This window comes from Struthio camelus, chromosome 2 (assembly GCF_040807025.1).
Source record: "Struthio camelus isolate bStrCam1 chromosome 2, bStrCam1.hap1, whole genome shotgun sequence".
NCBI classification, from domain to species: Eukaryota; Metazoa; Chordata; class Aves; order Struthioniformes; family Struthionidae; genus Struthio; species Struthio camelus.
The window spans coordinates 94,731,807-94,753,386 of NC_090943.1; the positions used below are offsets into that span (position 1 = coordinate 94,731,807).

Consider the following 21,580-nt stretch of genomic DNA (forward strand, 5'->3'; position numbering starts at 1 on the left):
GAGAAATCGTCTATACTTACAACCAAATGAAGCTCCCAGAAAACTATGACGGAAAGGGTATGACTTAAAAGCTACTATCTTTTAAAAATAAAAAAAATTTAAACCATTTCCATGTTCTAATACACACAATGGAATCTCATCAGCCCACAGAAGTGGTACATATCTGGTACACCTTTCAAAGTTAATTATGATGACAAAAACCAGCCAGTAAATCTATCACACTAAAAACACAATTTAGAAAAAAAAAAGTGAGTTGAACACTCATCTCTGTCTTACCCTAGTTATTAGGTAAAGGAGATTACTGCTGTGCAATAACTGTACACAACTCGGGATACTACACAAAAAATAAGCTTTACCGCTATAAGACAATCACACAAATATATGGTGTCTTTTTTTTTCTAACCATATACTCATAGAGAAAATTATCTCAAGATGATCCATCAATATGAGAAGGAGGATCCACCTCCTCTTTCTTTCCTGTTTATGTGAATGAAATGATCTCTTCCAAGATCTGACTAGAACCAAAAAAAATTTGATAAGCAGCAGGAAATCTAAATCATTCAACCCAAGTCAAAAAAAATCCAAACGAAAAGCAAATAACTAAATTTATACCTTATAGTAATACATAAAACTACTTGTAGCACAAGGACCACTAAATCACCCTCAAGATCCCATGTTTTAGACCTGCTGGCAACACTCTGCCTAATGCACCCCAGCAGACCATTGGCCTTCTTGGCCACAAGGGCACATTGCTGGCTCATGCTTAACTTGTTGTCCACCAGGACTGCCCAGGTCCTTCTCTGCAGAGCTGCTTTCCAGCTGGTCAACCCCCAGCCTGTCCTGGTGCATGGGATTATTCCTCCTGAGGTGCACCACTCTAGAATGATCAGCTCCATTTCAGGTAACAGAAAAAAAAAAGTCATCGTTTCCTGCAACAGAAAATGCGCATGAATTTATTTTTAAAATTTCAGTAGTACCAGATTGAAATCTAGCTTTCCTGACACTGTGCTACCGCACAACATTCATTCTTCAATAAACAGTGGCCTCTTATCTTCATTTACCAAATACCTGTTTGCAGTACTTATAGGTTGAACTCTTAATTTCAGTTCAAGATTGAACTTGAATGTGGAAGTTAATACCTGTGCAGCTAGTCCTTGCCCATTCTTCAGAAAAAGGAATCAACTCAGGACATGTTCACTGCTCATTAGCATAACCCCCGCTTCATCAAAGGGCTTAAACAGTAATTTGAAGACTAACATCACTCCATCAAAAAGGTGTGAAAAATATACAGTGAAAAGCCTATTGACAGGATAGACAAGGAGACAGTTCAACGCCTTTAAATGCCAGGGCTTCTGTATCGTTCAGAATAATTTAGGGTAGAATCCAGAGAAACCTTTCCTCCTTTGCTACTAACGTCTCATTTTACCAAGCGTTCGGCTTCGGAACTGAACAGAAGAAACAACATGATTACTAGAGATACAGGGGGGATGCTGATGGTAATTTACAGAATTACAAAGCAAACTCAGGAAGACTGAAATGAAGCAAAGAAACTGATTTTACAGTCAGCTTCCTCCTTCTTTGGGCAATTTAATCTGGCAACGTTTTTTTTCAAATGCCCCTAACGTATACAAAGCACATCATTTTGGTCAAGTTGGCTGTAATTCTGGCACTCCCGATATTTTCAGAGAGATAAATGGCTTCTGAAATGCACTTTTATCTTACATTTACCTATCACATCAGTCAAGATAAGTACCTTCATACTTAAGGTACTTTTCTAACAAGAAGATAGTTTTCTAATAAGCCTTTTTAACCAGCCTGCTGGTTAAAAAACAAATAAGCAAGCAAGCAAGCAAGCAAACAAACATAACCAGAAAAGATTATGCTTGACTATGCTCCCACAAAGCTTATTTTGCTTGCAAATTAAAAAGCAGAGGTCACCTATATTGTAACCTCCACAACTTCATGGAAGATGACATTGTGCCTCCTGAGAGTATAAGAGGAAAATACCTTTTGGCTAACAGAAAGAGAAGTACAGATCAGTAATTCACCTGGTGAAATAGAAAGGGAAAATATGCAAGTGTAAGACCTCGTAGTCCTCTTACTTCTGAAGTAATCAAGCAATAACTGGAGGAAAATCAAAAGACTTTTCAGATTTCTTCCTCAGAGGTACACGCATGCAGAAATACAGTGGAAGGGGGAAACATACACAGAGCGGCGCCACCAACAGTTTTCTGCAGGACTCCTTGCGTACTAAACGAGCGTACAACATTATCGAGGTTTGCTTGCAGCAGTCACACAATAAAGCGGCCGGCAGTGCATTTGCCGCATATACCTAGCAACCCCTTGCAGGTTACCAGAAAAAAAAAAAAAAAAAAAAAACCAAAAAAACACTGCAGCAAACGTTGCTCCAGCAGGAGAGAACATGCCGACCGGCCTAAAACCCTCCACAGCACACCACAGAGCACCACGCGTTAGTCACTGCATTTAACACTGCTGTAGCTACATTTATATTTGTTTTCCTGCAAGAGCGATGTGGCAACTTACAGCGCTTGCCCCAGAACTGTCTGCAGTAATAAGGTTTTATTTCATAAAAGCTTTTTCTCTTCCAAAGCCCTCCCATCCCCCGCAAAAAAAAGCCCAAAACAACAATCACCTCTTCTGAAAAAAATACTCTCATAAATGGCAACCTGAAGTTAGACATTTTAATACAACTCCCTCCAGAGGCTCATTTTAGTGCATCCGTAAGACGTGCAAAGTTTAGGGTTGCAGCGAAGACGTTTGCCTGCAGCGAGGAGCCCGGCCCAGCGCTGCTTCCTCTGCAAAGGCCGCCAGCAGCCTCAAACCTGACAGCTCCGCAGCCTGCTCGAAGCAGGATTTTACTGGTGGAAAGCGAGCGCGAGAGGAGCGAGGCTTTGACGCAGCAAACACATCCTACCCGGGCGGCAGCTTACCGAAGCGGCTGGCAAAACCTGGTGTTGCTAACCTGGGGAAAGGCGTCCCTCCTCCACGCTTTCTTTCCGCTACAGCTGCCTGAACTCTGCCAGAAAGGATCTTTTTAAACTGTTCCCAACCCTTTGGCTCGCTGATGCTTGCTACTACCAGACAAAACATGTTTGGTAACCTGGCCAGAGCTCAGAGTAGGCTCTTCACAGCTCAGGAATTGTCTATTAACTACCCTGGAGACTTTTCCAGGAAGTATCTTCTTTCAAGCTATTGTTTTGCTACCTGCTTTTCCAACAGCCTGTTTTTATTACAACATGTTCACACAGTAACACCTGAATAGTTAACTGCACACTGCAATACAAGGTAAACAAACCCCACTGCCGAATGAGTAAGGAATTTTCTTCCTTTATTACAGAGCAGCTGTAAAATACCACACACATTAAAAAAAGAACAAACAAAAACCAAAAAACCACTCCACTCTGCAGGCATCAGAAACAGCCTTGCATAGATGCAACAGAAATACACAAACACCCTATATCCACTACTCCCCTGAACAGCCTGTACAGACACATAATAATGATGGCCATATAGCTGATGAAGAGGGAAGAGGAAAAACTGCAAGGTTTGCATCACTGGAGGTCAAGTTAATGAGAGAAATCATACCCCAAAGCGACATCCTTTACCAAATACAATGCGACTGCATTACCAGCTTCTTTTAACAAGCCAGATTTTTTCCCTAACAGATACGACTAACAGAATATAGTGTGCGTATTATCTAAAACACTAACTGCACACCAAACTAACAAGACGCACCGTTGTAACACTCGTCACCACTGTAGTTAGGAACTCAGTGGCGAGCACCATACAGGTACATGAAACAGTTAAGGAAGAACTTGAGGCATTCATCCCGTGCTGCTCTCTAGGCAGCTGTCAGACTGCGATGATGAGCAATTTATCTTTCATCTGAAACGTTATCAGCAGACAAGCGGAGTCACCAGGGAAGTCAGCTGCAGCCCACTCCCTGCACAATACCAAACTCCCCTCTTGGAGGAAGGCGAGAGACAAGGGAACTCAGTCATTTGCCTTGCTGCACCAAGGACGAGGAACTGCTTACACACACTCCAGAAGCCTGTTAAATCCTGTTAATTTGATGCCTGTTGCTCTGAGCAAAGAAGAGCTGCTCGCCGTGAAGGGGAAGTTACAAACACACCACCTATCCACCACCCGCTCCCTTCTCTGACTTGGCATCGGCCATGAGAGCCCCTGCACCCCTGAATGGGGACGCTGCGGAAACCAGAGAAACCACAAAAACCGTGGCTTGGAAGACTGAAACACCCTACTCGCTTCTGATGGCCCTACAGGCAAGCAGGCATACACGTCCGAGTCAGGTAATCTAATGCTGAGAACAAAACTTACTCCAACACAGCAAGAAACAAGATCTGCATGGAGGAAAAGAGCCCAAACGAATGCCACTGCTAACTACTTGCAGGCAAAAGTTTTTCAACAGGTGAGAACAAAGCTTCTTTCTCTCACAGCCACAGCTTCAGCATTAGAACAAACACTGACACTCCCTTTCTCATTGCTACGGAAAGAAGTCTTTTTGTTTTTAGAAAGATCTGTAATTTCATGAGACTGAGCTGTCCTTAGGTTAGCTCACAGCGAGGACAAGGCACTTTATCTCACTATAAATGCACCAAGAAGTCAGAAACCACATAGACACTAATTGTTAGCACAGATCCTGAGCTAGTTTGATAGAAATATCAGACACCCAACTCATCCTTCAGGACTGTATGACAGCACACCATTAGCCCGGCTGAGGAGTGAGCAAATGCTGTTGTAGTCTGGGGTTTTTTGTTTTTTTTTTTTTATTCTGAAACTCAAAGGACCCCCAAAATCCCTCTGACTATCTCTCTCAAGTCAAAGTAAGAGGTAAGAATGGGTGACCTTTCCTGTCTCCTGGCTCTGCAAGTTTCCTGTAAATCCGGGTTCATGAGCAATACGAAAGCAGGCTGAATCAAGGTCATTATCAGGTCATTTCACAATACGTTACCTCATGTCTGATTAAGTCATAACGTGCCTGCAACCAATATCCAGCTGTGGCAGCCTACAGTGCTTTGTCACCAGTGACTCCAGAGAAGACCAAGTACAATACCCGCAGAACAAACCTTAATGAACCTCCTGCCATTTCTTACTAGACAACCCACGACAGCTCCGACAGCAAACCTGAGCTTGCTGGGCTGAAACTTAGTGGATTCCTCAAAGTCCAAGCGCTGGTCCATCCCCACAAATAACTAGTGAAACATGAACTTTACGTGTTGCCCATAGAATTAGTGCCCAATTTACCTTTAGGAGCGCTAATGACATGCTTCTCAACCATGACTCACCGCCAAAGATACAAAAGAAATTACTTTGTACCTTCAGGAACAAACTGCTTCCCATTGGTGGCCATGAGTCATGAGTATTTAAGTTTTGTCTGAAATGAGACATCTGCTAGAACTGAAAACTTCAGGAATGGGCTTGTTTCAAAGTTGTTTGCCTTGGGTCATGTAAGTATTAACTTCCAAACTTTCATCAGCAAAAATTAAATTTCCCAAGCAAGTATATTAAATATAAAAACCTACTGTCAGAATTTTCCACTTTTTTGCTTATTTTGCCACTATATATTAGAGAAAGTAAAAGTTTATCTCAAAATTTGAGGACTTTTTTTATAGAAAAAGTTCCTCCCCAACAGGGCAGCAATGAAATCTCTTAAAGAGATGGTCAGTACTCCAGACAACAACCCACCTCTTTAATCTGGATGTGCTTCCAATGTTTTTATAGCATTAATTAAATTTTTCAATCTTTTCATGCATTCATTTTTGCTACACTGCCATGATTTTCCCCTCAGTTCAGTGGGCAAACATCTAAACAGCAATAGATTCTGCAATACCAAACAGAACTATGGGATATAATTAAAAAATTTTCTACTGGACACATTTTTTGCCTTTGTTATTAGGCTCTTTATCCAATATTAAAATCACTGCTGTTCTGTATTATTGCCTCTTAGAAACAAAAGAGGATGTTTTCTTTAATACCAACATGTTACACTGAAAATTCTTTTATGATTGTAGGTGTTTCCACTCTAAGGGATTCCCAGCTGATTCCTGTAGTCCTTGCTCTCTCCACAAATCAGAGTTGTCATAAAGATGGAATCATTAACAAACAGGCACTGACCAATTAGAACTCCTCTGTGATTTTTACACATCCGTTTCCACATCCACACTTGACTCTGCTAGGACTCTTCCCCACCCTAGGAAACCCCCTTTAACGATGGAAATATCACACTGATGCAGTGTGAGATTTTGCTAACTTGAGTGTATAGATACCATGGAATCTCCCCCCCCTCCCTCCCCACCCCACTCTGCTCCAAAGGCAACTTCAGTAACCAGCAAAGCAAAGGGGTGGACGTGCTGAATTCCTTCCTCCAAGCAGCAAGCAGCAGAAAGAAAAAAAAAAAGAAAAAGAAAAAAAAACACATACACACACACACAAAGCAGGTAAGAGGAGGACAGAGAAATAACTGCACTACATACTGCAAGAGAAAGGCAAGGAAGATAGGCAAAAAGGAAAGAGTACAAATTATCCTACGTAGCATCAAAAAAGAGTCATCTCCGAACAAAAATACAAAAATTAATTGAGATTTGTTCTGTAACTCATCCAGTGCGGCTGTGGATTGTCACAACAACCCAAAGCTATCTTTCCAATGTGAAAGTATCATCAGTTATTTTACGGCCCTCAGATCCTATTCACAAAGTGCTTCTCCAGCTGTGCACAGCAAAGTACCACTGGGATTCAGTGTTTCCTGTTTCTAGGCTTCTACACTGTCACTTTCCAGCTCTTATCTTCAGCCAGTGAGTCCCCACTGGCCATCCTCCAGCAATTCCTCCAGCAGTTCCAAAACCATCAGGAACCTGGCTCACCTAGAATTTTATTTTATTTTAAGTGTAGATATATTTCATTTAAAAGGAAAAACTTTTATTCCCAGCAGCGTTGAAAAAAACTTGTGCACATGGAAAAGTAACAGATGCAGGTATCAAGCTGAACAAAAACAGTCTGCAATGCACTACAAAACAATTCCCTATCTCATGTTAAACAATCACAGCAGACATAACTGACACTCTGAAAACAACTTACTATTTTTGTGAATGGTCTACCTCCAACAGCTTAACCAGCTTCAGTAAATGTTTAGCCAGACATCTAGTCATCTTTCTGTAATTGCATTTCGATGAGACTGTGCAGCCTGTGTGCACACACAGTTACACATGAATACTGCCCTTCTAGGGCATGAGCAGTCCTTCTTTCTGTCCTCCACACAAGCCGCAGCTTGCTTTTGATGCCTCTGCTCCGGCTCCCATCATTGACTTCAATGTAACCTCTTTCGCTTATCAAGATGCTAGTTTGAGTGTACCTAATACTAGGGCACATTTGTTTCCTTAAGCTGGTAGGAGAGGGCATGGACACAGTGTACAAAGGTCTCACAGCAGCAACAATCCATTATGTCTCAGAGCACCTGGAGAACAAAGCAGTGACTCACTTCAAATGTGCTCAAAAACATAGATCTCAAGCATATAATCCTTTCTGTTATTTTGTTTTTGATTAAAATGTATCTTCGTATGTCTTCTGAATATAGTATCTTAAATTACAACAACCAGGATCAAGAGAATATAAGTTATCCCTTACGCTGTGTGAAATAGAGAGCAAAATGTGAGAATCTTCATATTTTCATAACCAGGTAAAAACAAACACTGAGCTCATACTCCCAAACAGATACAAAGATAGCTGGGTGACTCTCGTACAAGAAATTTACTGTTCGTCATCTTCCAAATCCGAGACATCATCATAAAAAACATCAAAAAATTACTGCAAATCTTCTCACGCACCCCAAACCAAGCAATCTCTGATGACTGTACGAGTCTTAGTACAGACCTTGCTTGCTATAAAGACCAACTAGAAAGCAGAATAAGGCCTTCTAAGACGCTTTCATGCGGTACACAGCTTTTTCCCCCACAGAGGAGCACTCCTCTGGGCAGGAAGGGCTGCCCGAACAGCTGAGTGCTTCTTTCTGTACTCACACACCAGGACTTGACAGGGAGTTACTGACTGCATACGAAAGCATATGAAACCATAAGAAAGCAGGCCTTCTCTTACACATGTGTGCAACCCAGCAGATTTCCCTGGAACCTGCTGCCACTCCACTGATCGGACCAAGGAGAGAAACGTAAAGAAGAAAAATCGACACTTGGCTCCACAAGATCGGAGTCCGGATCATACCATCACAAAAAGTAGTACCTACTGCATAAACGCTAACTACGCTAACAACTTCATAAAGAAAAGGGCAACATTTTACAGAACATCTTAGCCATTCTGACACTTGGTCCCAGAAAGCTGCCGAGTTTCAGGATACTACCACAAAGCAGCACCTACTATAAATGTTAACTATACTACCTACTTCATAACAAAAAGGGCGTTATTTTACAGAGGATCTTAACCACTCTTGGTGTGCAATATCGTCCAGGTGCGTTAATGTTCAGAAGCAGGCAAAATCCAAAGAGCAGTCACTTAAACTGAATTCTTTCTAAACAGCCTAGGCTAGCTTATTTTTTCACCTCTAGACTGGTTTTCTCCAGCAGATCGCGCTTGTAGAATAGAGCAGAGGAGTTAACACCAGCAGGTGTGAAGAGGACAGTGACAAAGAGTTGAGGGGGAAGGAAAGGGAGAGCCAAACAGTAAAACCTCTCAGCTTGGGTTTGCTGAGGCCAGAACAGCACCCAGGACCACAGCCTCGTGTAGGACAAGGGTAGCATCTGCTCCGCTGCACCTCAGACTGCACACACAAGTACGTAGGCTTCTGTCTCCATAGGAGTATTCAGAGAGGGAACATGATAGGAATAGACACGGTATGTCATTCTGCAATACTTGTGTAGACATCGTTTTATGAAGGTATCAACCAGCCTAAAAGAATGTGGAAATATTATCGTTTGAGAGCAAAGTGAGGTGGGAGAATGTCCTAATAAATATTACCATAATAGAAAAAGAGTTCTACAGCTAGGCTGAGTTTTTAGAAAAAATATAAATCATATTTTGTTTCAGTACCTGTACAGTAGAAGCACGTGGATAACTATAGCTCAGATAATCAAGTTTCCCAATAAATCTAAGGAAGAAACTATGCAACTCCCCAAGGTACATAAAAATCATGATCCCGCCCTCTATTTCTTCTTTCTGCACTCTCCCTTTTCCATTTAACATCATCTCTGTATTTTGTGTAGCTGGAAAAAGGCACAAATCTGCCATCCCTCATCTTAAAAAGTACTTTTATGTAAACAAAAATATTATATAAAGCTCTCCCATGCACTAGGCACACAGAACTAAAATCAACTCTATTTAAAAAGAATGTATTTTAAGCCTGCCTAGATCTGAATGCACCACCTGCAGCTATGTCTCAGTATATACTTCAAATTGACAAACAGAGAAAGATTGTCTTGATGTGCCACAGTGCAAGATTTTCAGCCTGTGATGGATTCGTTGGGGCGAAGGGCAGAAGGTCTTCTGGTGCACAGAAACCCTCCTCTCATCTTCACATGCTCAGTGGCACACCAGCCTTTCCAGGTGCCTTGGGTCTGAAAAGCTGGAAAGACCCTGGACACATATACTCACTTTTTCTAAACGCTCCTATTCCTTCTTTCCCCTTCCCCATGATAAAGGCAGCACTGAAAAGGAACACACAAAAATCAACCAATCTGGCCCATGGAACGTGAGCTACATTCAGAAGACAAAAATAGAAAGCTTTCATCTTGCATTATCAGACACTCTACCACACCGCACAAGAAGCTAAAGCTCGAGGCAACTATAGGTTTTAAACACGCCTTAAAATGTGAACAAGGCTTTCCTTTTCTGCTCTGTTAAAGACCAAAAGAAGTTGGCTTGGTGATGACTGAAAATAAAACACTAAGTCAAGCAATCCTCTCCAATAGAAACCCAAACCGAAAGGTCTAGGGCCAAGCAGGTGTTTAAGCAATAGCATCATTCCCCCTGCAAATTCAAATATTCTGACTGATGCCCCTTGCTTTGTAAATTCTTGTGGTTCTAAAACTGTAAATTGTAAAAAATATAAATTCTAAAACTGTATGATTTTAAGTTTGTTGTGATTCTAAAATTCAGTCCTGACCCCCAGAGAAATTCAGGAGCAAAAAGGAAGAGAAAAAACACCCATTGCTAGAGATTTGATGATTACTAAGCTTCAAAAAAATCTTTACTTTCAGAAAGCCTTCCTGTCTCCCTCTGAAAACAGTGGCCTGAATTTCAAGGGATATGTATCTGCTTTCTATGGTTTGGAGAGGGTGGATGGAAGGAAGGGAGAGACAGAAAGAAGAATGGAAAAGTGGTATAATTCCCTGTAAGGAAATGAGAGCACCAAAGTCACAGCCATATACAAACATATCCAAACATATACACGACTTTTTTGTAGAGGCTTTACTTTCCTAGCTGTTCCCAATAGCCACTCTGTGGCTTTCACCGTGAAACTAGAGACATGCTAGGTTCACCCACCTTACTAACTGAGGAAACACTGCTTATGAAACCGAAAGGTCTTTGATGGGCCATGAAGAAAGCCGGCAATGGAAATCGCGTGAACTATTTAAACTCACCTAACTGAGTTAGGCTGGCTCTTTCCACCATTCACATCTAACCGTACCTTTACTCCACACATTCAAAGGACAATGTTTGAGCAAGGGAGAAGGGGAGAGAATTCACATTTCATTTACATTTCACAATCCAGCCATGTGTTTCTGCCTCTTTTGTCTTTGCAAATGATTTCCTTTTCTATTGATGGAGTTCAACACACATGCATCCCTCCTCCTGGCCAAAAGGAACAGGTGCCTGAAAGGGTCACCTACTGAACGGGAGCTTATTGAATGAAGGGGGTGAGTACTGGAAAGAGGAATTACTGCAACTTCAAATCAGCTCGCAAGAGAACACAGAACAGCGCTGAGGCCGAGAAAGGGGGGGCACAGACATTCCACTGGGGGCGGGGGGAGAGGAAATCGAGACAATTTGAGACTTTTCGACAGCATTACTTAAACATTCCCATTTTTACGTTTAAGCAACAAAATGAAGGAATTTCACTTGTGCGTTCCACACTTGTGCAGAATATCTGACATCAACATGCTCTACAGACTACTTTCAACAGTCTCCAAATTGAATTATTTCTCTTAACTTACAGCCTAGGGAATCCAAGATGTCTAATGAGGCAGAGAACACGGAAAGAGAAGCAAAACTGAAACAGCTTAATGCACCTCAAACTAGAAAAACTCAATAATCTCCATCTGTGGATTCTGAAAGACCTGGCAAATGAAATTGCAGGGCTAGATGCAATGGCTTTAATAAAATCATTAAGTACAGGGGGGTATTATACAATTTGAAAATGCCAAACACTGTACCTCAATTAAAAAAAAAAAAAAGACAAAGGAAATAGGAAACAAAAAAAATAATCCAGGAAACTACTGCTCACAAAAATCTCTTCAGTAGAAACGTATGGCTTTGGAACGCATTGTAAAAGGAAGCATAATTAAAGACAGAGGTTAACGGAAAACAGAATAAAACACTAGGCAAGTTTGCCAGGAGGAAAAAAAAATGTCACATCAGACCAACATGACGTTCTTTTTCAAACCTAGTAACTCATTTTCTAGTTCAAGGAAATATGTCAGTTCCAATATATCTGAACACCCTACAGTATGCACTGTTGTTGTTTAGGACACCGTTAGAATGGAGATGGTGGACTAATACAAGAATGTTAAGGTGGGTAGGAAACTCGCTATGAGGGACACAACATTTGCTTACACCAAGACTACTACATAAGCAAACTCTTCATCTAGAAGACTTGCACAAAAATTACCAGCATATCCTCAGGAATAAGTCTAAAGGCCTCATCAATAAATGATCAAGGGGAGAGACAGCTATATGTGTCACAGGATACTAAAAAGAACTCAACATATTTGCATTCTGAGAGGATCATAAGTGTCCCTCCTATTTATTCAATAACTCTTGAAAAAGAGAAGAGCTCTTCAAATGTATAGTGATTTAAGTTGGCACAAGAACAAGTATGGCTAAACTGACTGTGACTACATCTACGCTGGAAATTAGAAGGTTCCTAATCATCAGAAAAGCAAGACTGAAACAGGCATTAGATGGCAGCAGGGGAGGCAGGAACCCCCTAGAGGGGAGCTTGGCTAATATACGAATATATGAATACTATTATAAGCAGCAGGGTGTCTGTAATAGCAGGGACTGGACTCAATGAACTAGACCTCTCTAGCATGGGTTTCTTTCATTCATAAGTATTTTAACAGATTTTGATGTAGGTCTTCGCCAGTCTCTTCCACAAGAGTTTATCCAAATAGGCAGTCACGTAGTAACGCTCACTAAAAGGCTCCAAGGTTGCAGTTGCAGCAGATCTTTTTTCAGTCAAACACTCTTACACTGTGACAATACCATAAAAGCTGTGCTTGCAGGGGGGGACATCATCACTTACAAAGACCTGGTAAGAACAAGTTCTGGGACTCTGGGACAGCAACCTCTGCAGCAGTAAAGCACATGCTCTCTACAAAGTGGCAGAGTAAAAAGGATACGTAGCCATAGTCCGCTTAAGTCTTCATACAGCTGAAATGTAACAATCGCCAACTTCTCAAGAAAAAGTAAAGGACTTTGCACTCCATATGTATACTTTTTACTATCTAAAAGAATTTACAGAAAAAACTTCTTGCCTATATGGGCATATCCACCACTGAGCAGTATTTATCTGAAACCTAATGACAGATTTAATAAAGACACTGTATGGCCTGAATTCTCTTGCAAGGCAAGAGCCAGATTCAGAGGCCTACATGCTACTTAAACGCTTGTACTTACTATTCCCTACTGACTGGCTTTTTCTACTATTAGCTAGTTGTCTTTTTTCCCCAACCAGTCAGAGAAAATCAGGTAGAAAATTAGGCTGTTAAATTCTTATGCAGTCCTACTACAAACTTGCAGTTCTGGAGGTCTGTAGTGAAATTCAAGTGCAGCTGGGCTCAGCTCGACATAGGTAGGTCCAGCAGTGCATTCAATTCTCACAGACTATCTCCATTAAGTCTACAAAATTCATGCAAGATATTAGCCTAAACAAAAACAAAAAAAAATTATGTCCCATTTCAGTTATACAGGAATGTTCCTTCTAACACATCTCATTGGGAACATGGAGAAAAGCAGATATAACAATGGGAAAAAGATGTAGTAAGAGTCATGGAAAAAATGGCTAGCAAAAGACACCCACCCACAACGAACGGATTCAGAACAGCATGGTATGTAAGGGACACAGAATTAGCTGCCAAGTGAGATGTGAGCAGCAGAAGATAATTAACAGTAACAAAAAAAAAAGAAAAGAAAAGAAAAAACCACCACAGTTGCTCAACTTAGAAAGAAGAATCAAAAATATCCTTAACATGAGTCAGTAAATCTGACCTTATTTCTCCCAGTAAATTGTGGTAACATGAATAATGTTTTTAAATTGAAAGTGATTTTTATAAGTACTTAGTCCAGAATTCTACATAGAAAGAATGTGTATTGAAAAAATACATATATTTGGGTTTTATTTATTTGTCCATCGTTAATACTTTAAGCAAAAAACAGCTACACTTCCAGGGTTCTCTGCTGCAGAAAAAACAAGAAAACCATAAGATAATGAAATGAGTATCTACGAATCCAAAATAGTTCACATTCAGTAGCAGAGGAAATAAAAAGGCAAGATAATAAAAGAGAGGAAAATCACAGCTCTCTAATAACTGAATGTGGGTTTCTATTTCTTATTAGTTCAATTCTTATTAGTTTTGCTAAAGAGAAGTTCCTGTGCATTGTTGGGGAGCACATAATTGCCCGATTTAAATGTTCCTGCACAGGTCGACATACCACAAAATTGGCCACAGGGCTAGAGACATATTGCATTTCCTTATGTCCTGCCACAGTAATTGAAGTCTGGAGTTTAAACTGTATTTGGCAGTTTGTGGTACCTCATGAAGGCAGCTCTCCTTCCCAAAGCCTACACTCTTGCAGTGTACTATCCCCCAACCCCCCACCAAAAAAGGATTAAAAAAAAAAAAAAGAAAACCTTTGTTGCCAGCTCCTGAATCCCTGCCAATCCACTCAACTCTGTCAGTAAGCTTAATAGTTGTCTATGTTACTTTATTTACCCCATATAAACTAATAGCTGTTCTTCATCTACTGAACGATTAGGGATCAACCTACAAAGAGGCAGTACTGTCTAGCAGACAGGACCCTGATGGAGGCTTAGGAGATCTCAGCCTGTTCAGGACCTTGTCAGTAAACCCAAGCGAGTCACCTTACTTCAGAGTATCCTTCTCTTTCCAAAATATTTCCTTACCCACTTATTTGAACTTTTTTTTTTTTGGGGGGGAGGGAGGAGGGGGGGGAGGAAGGGAAGGAGAAGACTCTTTTCCGGCTTTTTGCCTTCAGCAGTCTGCCGTTATGGTTGGATGGCATGAACCACAGCAAGGAAAAACCTGATCTAGCTCCGGTTACTGGAAGCAGCCTAGCACATTAGTATGAAGCCAAGTCACTATTTTCTGCTGTCAGCTCCTCTCTTCTGCGCTACACAGCTTGTAGTACCCAAGCTAGCACGGCCAAGGCTTGCTCAAGAACCTTCACCCACTACACTGAACCCTGTAGACAGAACTGCATTTGAGTTTCTAGGTACTCTTATAATTAAAAATAACAGAGGAGCAGCCTGTACTGAAATACCTTAGGGTTTTTTTGAGAACAAGACAGGATAGAGCTCAATTAAATGTCTTGCTTACTCTTATCTACCTAGGAAGTATCCACACCGCGCATACTGTTTTGATTCCACACAGTCATTTAGGTTGCTGCCTTAGTTTATGACTGTTGCTCACCTGCTTTAAGTAATCTACACTGGTCACAAGTCCTAGTCAAGATGAAAAAACAGCAGTTCTAACATATAGGATAGTCTTCATTAACCAGGCACTCCCCACAGACATGGCTCCTTCAATATGCCATCATTAAAACAAATAGATAATGGGAGGTACTGCTTTATTAGTATGAGAGAAAACTGTAAAAGGCAGCTGGGATGAATTTATTGTATTTCTTTATATTTTCTTTTCCTTATTTCAACTTAAGATTTCCATATGTAGTCCAAACAGATAGATATATTTGTCTTTCTTTTTAGGGATGTATAATTCATAATCACAGAATCACAGAATCATTTAGGTTGGAAGGGACCTCTGGAGATCATCTCGTCCAACCTCCCTGCTCAAGCAGGGTCACCTAGAGCACATTGCCCAGGATCACATCCAGACGGGTTTTGAATATCTCCAGCGAAGGAGACTCCACTCACTACCTCTCTGGGCAACCTGTTCCAATGCTCTGTCACCCTCACAGTGAAATAATAAAACATCAGAATATACCATATACAGTAAACCTGATTAAAAAGCAGATATGCTTGCTTTTTATCCATACTAATATTCTTTGATTTTGGTTGATACCACATTCAGCTGAAAAATCAGAACATTCGGGAGAAACATTGATTCTGCTGAAAACTCAAAGCACATCATATTCATAAAGGGCACAAATCACTAATGGCATCATATTCCTTAATATTTTTATCCTGTAGCACTCACAAGTACCAATCAGGATCACAGCCACATTGTGCTAAAACTGAGTAAATGTATATTTAGATATGATCTATCCCCAGTGATCTTGCAAGAAGACAAGCAGCATATGGCAGATGAAGTGGAGGGGGGAGAGGAAAGAGGGGAAGAGAGAGAGACTGACTGTTAAAAATACTTCAAATGAAAAGTCTGCCATAAAAAAAAAAAAACAACAAAAAAGCTTTGTCATGAGCTCAGCACTTCATGAAAACATGCAGAGGCAGTCAGACACTTTCAACTAAAAGAAATTAAAAACGTTTCATTTCTGTGTCAATTGTTTTGTCCTTTATATTCACAATAGACGTGTGCCTTCATTCTATTTAGTATCTCAAGCTATTAATAAAATCAAAATGCTTTTCATCATTATCAAAATTCAATATTTCAATGCCCTTCCAAAAGTAATATTTCAAAATTCTCGATTTTGAGAGAATTGCCCAAAATATTGAGGTTTTATAATTTCAGAAGAGAAAACAATGACTTCTCTCTGCAATGGAGAACTTCCAAGAAAACAGAAGATGAACGAATTTCAGCGTTTTCACAAACCGGTGGTTCATACTCCAACCTAGCGACCATGTAGAGGTAACTGAGAACTTACATGAGATCGCTTCAGCCAGAATTTAGAACAGAAATTAGCTTACCTATCACTCATTTTACTGCAGATCTCATGATATCTAGTATCTATAAACTCCGTATCCGTATCTGGTGTCAAGTAGTAACAGAGCCCATTTTATTCTATAAAACCTCCTGAGCATCAAAGCTCAGGCTTGCAAAGAAAAACTTGGATATACTACTGAAATTCATCTTAAAAGCCAAGAAATGCAGAGACAAAAAGAAAAAAAAGTACTGTTTAAGGACAAATAAAAATGTCACAAAATTTTGAACTCAAAAAATCAGAAAAATCGCCAAATCCAAAATCAGAACTCTGTAGGGCCTGATGCATAGATTTGAAGTGTGAAGTCTCTCTTCATCAGAGAATGAAAGCCTCTAACATAGCACACACTAACATAGTGCTCTCTACTCTGTCAAGAGACATTTCAAAAGAACAGGTAAAATTTAGTGCTTTAATAACATATTTTAATGCCACATGATTTTAAAAGCTTTAAGGAGTTACACGATGCACAGAGAGCGTGTGTGTGCATGCGTATTTTTACAATGTGGTCCAGTACAGGAATACCCAAACAGCCTACAAAAATATTTATTGCAGGTCCTGGAATTAGCCTACATGGAATGGCACAAACTCTACATAAGATAATTAACCCTGCTTCTTCGCAACGTAAATTAACCCATAAAGAATTCTACCTCGTCATGATTCAAGCTGGAAACAATTTAGCTAAATTTTGAGATAACATAAATAGTTCTGCATCATCCTGCAATCTCAATGTAAGCAAATCCTTACCCTTCTGCACCAAATATTTCAGCTCTTGAGCTCCATTTCATACCGTAAAGTCCCCCCTGACTGTGCTAACATTGGGCAGTGCTGACCTTTCAATACCAAATGGGACCAGAATCAGCAGGGCCACAATTTCCAGGTCACAGTCCACACAGGCAGGGGGAAGGAGGAAGAGGAGGCCAATTACCCAGGAATAGGCTGCACGGCTCTCTGAAGTGAGAGCAATGGCAGCAGGGGACATAGGAAACAGGTAAGTCTAGCTGCCATTCTAACCTGGCTTGACCTGAGTTGCTTCTAGTGCAGTCCCATATCACACTGATGACAATTTATCCACCAGGTCAAGCTGACTATAGGGCTAGGAACAGAAATCAGATCTTTTGCCACTCAGTGTTTATTTGTTGTCTGATGTCCGTGTAAGAAATAAGCTGCCAGAGTGAACGTGGTGGGGTCTCCAATAAATTATTCTATCTAAACCTTAAAGTATATGCAATTATCCAAGTAGTGAAGTATAAAAACTTGTGCCAAGATTACATGATGTGACTGGCAGCAATGTACAGCTGTACAGATGTGGGGGCTGCTGTGTAATCCCTGGCAACAGCAGAAGAGAGGCAGCAAGGGCCACTGAGGCTAGTATCTTGAGCTCAACTGAACCAGACAACATACCCACCTTAGCTATCTCCTGCAGAGGAGCCACAGAACAACTAAGGAGCCACTGCCATGAGCTGACACCAAATTACTCCCTGGGGCTCCTCTGTCCCCGCCCCCCACACGTCAGGGTGCAGGCAGGACTCTTGGTGGCCCTCACACAGATGAAGACTTTGGTCTGCAGCACATACAGCTGGGAGGGATGACAGGCAGCTGATTTTTCCACTCACCAATTGCTCTGGTTAGTGACACAGAGATAGTGAGACCTGGGGGTTAGAAGAACATAGCTAACACTCCAGAATCAAAGGTTCAAGTGTTAAATATTCTCCACTCCCCCCACCTTGCTTTTTCTCTCCCCTGGTTGCTTTAAGCATTCTTAGAGCGCTGGTCCCTCTCTCAAAGGGGATTATGGCAGCCCAATTGGTAGGCCACAGGCCAGATCTTCCTCAAGGAATAATTCTACCTGCCCTCACTGTGTTTACCCCCAGAAATAGGTAAGACTGAAGAGGCAGCATGTGAATTCAATAACTGATGACTTTCTCAGTTTCATCAGGGCAGAGGCAGTCCAAGCCAGGAGCTGCTGCACCCAGCAGGAAATAACTGCAGCCTGAGCGCAGACAAGGCAACCGCTGCAATCCTCTTCAGAGTAACAGAAAGTAAATTATAGTCATCCAAAGAGAAATTTCTTCCCAAAGGAAAAAAAAAAAAAAATTAAGGCCCATGTGTCAACAGGTGTATCTGCTCAAGAAACAGAAGTTACTCCTTAATTTCTTCTCATTTTTTGGCCTTCCTAATACCTGTTTAACAGAAGGTCTTTCTGGATACGTGCAATGACCACTTGGGATCATGTTTCTGTGTGCCCCCCTCCCCTTGTTATTTACCAAAGTCTCACTTCAGCGCTCATTCAGCAAGCTGTTACACTAAGCATAAAAACAAGCAAATTAAACAGTAGATAAAATGCCAAGCTTCTCTTGCAGTGCCAATTTCATTAGGAAAAAAGTGATGAAGTATGCATGCTTATAATCACAATAATTAGACACTTGTAACCAGCTGAATATCAGTATGCATGCTTATATTAAAATAGCACATTTAAAAAAAAAAGTAAAAGGGCAGGATCTGTGCAGTCCAGTGCTACAGAAGCAAGAAGGAGCATTCTTTGGCTAACTCAGCTCTATCTCAAAGAAAGCTCTACAGTGTGGCTTTACCAGCTATCCCTCATTGCAGAAGAACTGTTCAGTTTGTTGTACAGCAGCACTCTCATCATAAACTTTTTTTTTTTTAATTTGAGAAATTTAAAATCCGGCCGTGACTGTTGGCGACCAGGACTACATTTGGTCAATTTAATAATAGCGTGTAGTTTGGGTTTAGGTTTAATTTAACTCTCCTGTTAGCATTAAAAGCACCTCTTTTCTCAACAGAGTGGTTCTCCTTATGCATGTTACATGCATCTTCCTCTCCCAATCATTGAGGAAGCCGCATCAAAGTCTTTGGGAATTTGAAAAACAGTTGAGAAGCTTTTTAGATGGTGAGTATTTTGGTTTAAGAGCTGTCATAATGAATATGTCAATGCATGCATAAATGCTGCACAGGATCAATTCTCAGTATTAGCACACATCACGTAAGTTAATCTCTCTATAAAACGAGTCTACTCATCCTAAAGACAGTATTGCTAACTTCAAACATCAAAGTAAACCCTAATCAAAGGATCAGGGAAAGTTTAAAACTGTCAGATCCACCCTATCTCCCTTTTCAAAAACTCCATTTTTTAATGTATATTAAATCTGCACATCTCTGAGTCTTCCCTTTTCCCTGCTAAAGTAATGATTTTTTTTTTGATTTGTGGACACACCAGCAAAGTTTTCCTGCAACTAGGAGTATAGTTATTATTCCATATTCATATTTCACATTGCAAAACAATTACTTTTTCACTTTTTGCTTTCATACGGTATTTTTCCATCTCACTTGTATTATCAGAAGGTCTTGAACCTACAGCTTTCTAATCCACAGGCTATGCACATGCCTAACTTTACACAATCTGTGCTGAGCCTACCTCCCTCTTTTACATTCTTTTAGATCTAAAAGACTGGCATTTCAAACAATTTTATTCCTGTTGACATCTGTAATAGTGAATCACTAAACCAGTACAAAATAACCAGAAAGAGAGGAGGTAAAAAATAATGATTTAATTTTAGAAGTGTATATTTCAAGTTGTCATACTTTACTGAGTAAACATATTAGAAATTTTTATGTGAATTAAATCTTCAGGAAGTAGATCAAACAAACAAAGGATTTCAGTCATTAAGTACCACTGGGTTTAAATGTAATAAGAAATGATTAGCATTACTGTGGCTATTCTTGCTCTTCTGTAATCAACTCAAGTACGTAGCTAGTGTTACAAGAAACAAAAAGTTATCATCAGAGTAAGAGAATCATAACTTTTCAAAAATGCATCTAATTAATGCTGTGTTTGATGAAGCAAAATGAGAATGATTACTTAAGAGAGAGATTATTTGATTTATGCTCCGACGACTGCAGAGACTGATTTTCTTCACGCTCTTGCAAACTTTAGCATCGCTAAGACAGAGCTCTTACCCCTTACCTTAAAAGCCCTTCACCTGTTATGAGATCACTATGCAACATGCTTGATATGCCAGAGAGGTTTCCTGTAAACATTTACTGTTTAATTTTATTATGAAAAAAAAGCTTTTTCCCAAAAGCCTTTATAAGAAACTTTCCCCAGAAACAAAGTTACCACCCAAAAATGTATCCCTGAAAATTTTCAATAGAGAATTCAGTCATGTTATTTTTCTGTATTCTTTTTATAATGTTCATTTACCTGTTCATTTACCAATAAACCCTGAAAGTCTTCCATTTGCTGAAAGACTAGAACTACAGAAAAGAATCTCCTAGTTAAGAAACAGAACAGTACTAAAATCATACTTGGCCCCTCACATCCTTGCAAACAGAAATGCCTAAAACTTTTATTGTCAAAATTCACGTAACTCTTCAAAACTCTTGGCTACTGGGTAAGACGTACATCTATGCAAAAGATCCTAGCCAATTAACTGACAGTCAAAGGCAATTAGTTTTGAATGTTAAGTGGTTAATAAAACAGCTATAGCCCTTCATCTTTGGCTGATAGATTTGGGGGAATGTAGCAAAGTGCCTCATAAATGGTTGCTTTAATAAAGTCTCCAAGATCTAGGACTGCACAGCATGCATCATCACCCGAATAAAGTCATTAAAAGCTATTACTACCTTTTTCACCCTGCAGTACTGAGGACTTCTCTGGCAAGTCATCATTTCTACTGTGTAAGTCTCTGTAAGACGGTAGCTTCCATCAGGATTTCTGACAGTGGAGCACAACTTTCCTTCTTCATACAGTTTGTTTACACAATGAGACAGTAATAGCTCAGAAGAGAAGGTGCAAAGCCAGTGGCCACGTACATGCATCAAACAAAAATCAGTTTTTTTGAAGCAGCCATACTACACACGGCCATTTAAGGTGCTACATAGCTCTGTCAGACCTAATGCTGCAGACAACACATAAGATGAGGCTGAATACCATCGGTTCTGTAAATTTTTGGACAGTTGCAGTACACTTATGAAAGTGCTCTAGACACAAATGTTCAAGAGAAAGCATTTGACTACAAACTAGCCATCAGTACACCCAAAGCAGAGACGGTTCTTGGCCTCCTATAAATGTCTTTTCCAGGCTTCCCAAAAGTCACCCAGAGTTTTCTAATCCCACTAGCCCGTAATGTTAAAAGACAGAAGTACCCGGAATTTCTCTCTTTTGAGGTTATCCTAGGAAACTCCAGGTTTCCCAGAGGGTATGTTGCGCCTCAGAAACAGG

General features: G+C 40.4%; 1 protein-coding gene across 12 annotated transcripts in view; it reads right to left on the bottom strand.

Moving 5' to 3' along the window:
• Positions 1-21,580, bottom strand: part of CARMIL1 (capping protein regulator and myosin 1 linker 1) — a 201,385-nt gene that overhangs the window by 135,063 nt on the left and 44,742 nt on the right. Inside the window, exon 1 of one of the 12 annotated variants that reach the window (XM_068931656.1) lies at positions 2,952-3,143. The exons of the other annotated variants lie outside the window; for them this stretch is intronic. The gene's annotated coding sequence lies outside the window, so the exon portion shown is untranslated. Of the gene's footprint in view, positions 1-2,951; positions 3,144-21,580 lie in introns of those variants that run through there. 12 annotated transcript variants of the gene reach the window in all.